The following is a 2,510-nucleotide window of genomic DNA, read 5'->3' as shown; positions in this document are numbered from 1 at the left end:
AGCCACCATTTAGCAAACTGGTCCCAGAATCCCACAGAAACCAAAGGAGGAAGACGGGGGCACTTTGATTTCTGTCTCTCATCTGAAGGCTCAAAAGCCTGGCCATTTGCTTAAACTTCCCAGGAACAGGAGCACACAGGAGAGAAAATGGTGATTTATGATTATTGACTGCTTACTGTAACAATACCTTGTATCTGCTCAGTGCTTTCCTAACCTTTTCCAAGAAAAAAAAAAAGGTTTCACTGAGACCCATCACCCCAACTCAACATGAGATGCACCACCCGGACTCACCACGTGTGAATGCATCTCAGTCCATGTGAGGCAGGCGGGTGTCCAGATGGGCAATGCCTGCTGGGAGCTCTATTGCTTGGAACATAAGATTTAGCCTGATGGGCAGATGCCCAGTGACATGATCACTGGTGGAAAGGATGACTCCTTCACCACCTTCTGTGAAACTGGTGCTGGAAAACATGTGTGCTGGGCAGTTTTTGTGGATCTGGAGCCTACGGTCATTGATGAGATCTGAAATGGCCCATACCGACAGCTGTTCCACCCCGAGTAGCTCATCACTGGGAAAGAGGATGCTGCCAACTACTCTGCCCGTGGTCACCATACCATTGGCAAGGAGATCATTGACCTGGTGCTGGATGGGATCCGAAAGCTGTCTGACCAGCGCACAGGCCTTCAGGGCTTCCTGGTGTTCCACAGCTTTGGCGGGGACACTGACTCTGGCTTCACCTCACTCCTGATGGAATGACTCTCTGTTGACTATGGCAAGAAATCCAAGCTGGAATTCTCCATCTACCCAGCCCCACAGGTGTCTCCAGCTGTTGTCGGGCCCTACAACTCTATCCTGACCCCCCACACCACCCCGGAGCACTCAGACTGTGGTTTCATAGTGGTCAACGAAGCTATCTATGACATCTGCCACCACAACCTAGACATGGAGCTTCCAACCTACACCAACCTCAACCACCTCATCAGCCAAATCGTCTCTTCCATCACAGTTTCTCTGCACTTTGACGGGGCCCTCAATGTGGACCAGACAGACTGCCAGACCAACCTGGTGCCCCACCCTGGCATCCACTTCCCCCAGCCACCTATGCACCAGTCATCTCTGCTGAAAAGGCGTACCACAAGCAGCTGTCAGTGGCCGAGATCACCAATGCCTGCTTTGAGCCTGCCAACCAGACGGTGAAGCATGATCCCTGGCATGGCAAGTACATGGCCTGCTGCCTGCTGTACCGTGGAGATGTGGTGCCCAGGGATGTCAGCGCTGCCATTGCCGCCATCAAGACCAAGAGCAGGATTCAGTTTGAGGACTGGTGCCCCACAGGCTTCAATGTTCGTATAAACTACTAGCCTCCCACTGTGGTGCCTGGGGGTGACCTGGTCAAGGTGAAGCATGCCCTGTGCATGCTGAGCAACACAACGGCCATCGCCGAGGCCTGGGCCGGCTCGGACCACAAGTTTGACCTGATGTATGACGAGAGGGCATTTGTGCACTGGTATGTGGGTGAGGGCATGGAAGAGGGCGAGTTCTCCGAGGCCCGTGAGGAAATGACTGCCCTGGAGAAGGATTATGAGGAGGTGGGCATGGACTCCTATGAGGACAAGGATGAGGGAGAAGAATAAAGCAGCTGCCTGGGGTCTATTCACTATGTTTATTGCAAAATCCTTTTGAAATAAACAGTTTCCTTGAGAAAAAAAAAAAAATCCCGGCCTCCCAAAGTGCTGGGATTATAGTCGTGAGCCACCACGCTGGCCCAAGAGCCTTACTTCTTAGAAAGGTTCAGCTTGGCAGGCTGGCCATCTTGACAGGCTGGGAAGTGTAGCTTCTAGCAAGGACCAAAAGCAGGCACTTCCAGGGACAGGAAAGTGAGACAGGAAGTTATGCTGAAAGGGCTGGCTAAATGTACATATTCAACAAGTTATAGAAGAATCTGTGACTATTCATGAAGAGGGTGATACACACCTACTTTACATGTTACATATGTCCCATGTTCATTTTGGGATGGAGACAACATTTAAATGCTTTATAATTGGGCCCTTTATGTCAAAAGGTGAAGCAGAAGGTTCGAAGGCACACAGTGCACAGGCTTCCTACTGGAGAAAACTGAGAAATATTTACAACAGAGACAATCAAGGAAATCACGAGAGTGTGCCTATGGCCAGAAAGGTGGGGAATGGAGGCTTTCAGGACATGGATCTGGAGAAACAGCGAATAGACATCACACCAGAGGAATTAACAGACCACTTGATGGAGATGAGGGCTTTCAAATCAGTGCCAGATCATGAGGAAGAGGGTGTAGAAGCAGTGCCAGGAAAAGCTGACATTCAACAATCTGGCAGAAGGATTCCGATTTTTCAAGACTGCTTGTGATTTTTTTTTTTTTTTTTTTAACCACATGGACCCTTCTATGATATGGGCACTGAAACTAAAGCAAATGGTGGAAGAAGCACTGGTACCATACAGAAACATTTTTAGAGACATGAAAAACCAAAAATGT

General features: G+C 49.5%; 1 pseudogene; it reads left to right on the top strand.

The window, feature by feature from the left end:
* Positions 1 to 281: 281 nt before the first annotated feature.
* On the top strand, positions 282 to 1,635 carry LOC101028302 (tubulin alpha-4A chain pseudogene; annotated as a pseudogene).
* Positions 1,636 to 2,510: the final 875 nt, after the last annotated feature.

This window comes from Saimiri boliviensis, chromosome 12, assembly GCF_048565385.1.
Source record: "Saimiri boliviensis isolate mSaiBol1 chromosome 12, mSaiBol1.pri, whole genome shotgun sequence".
Taxonomy (NCBI): Eukaryota; Metazoa; Chordata; class Mammalia; order Primates; family Cebidae; genus Saimiri; species Saimiri boliviensis.
The sequence above is the reverse complement of the archived record's forward strand: the minus strand, read 5'-3'. Positions and strand labels throughout refer to the sequence as shown.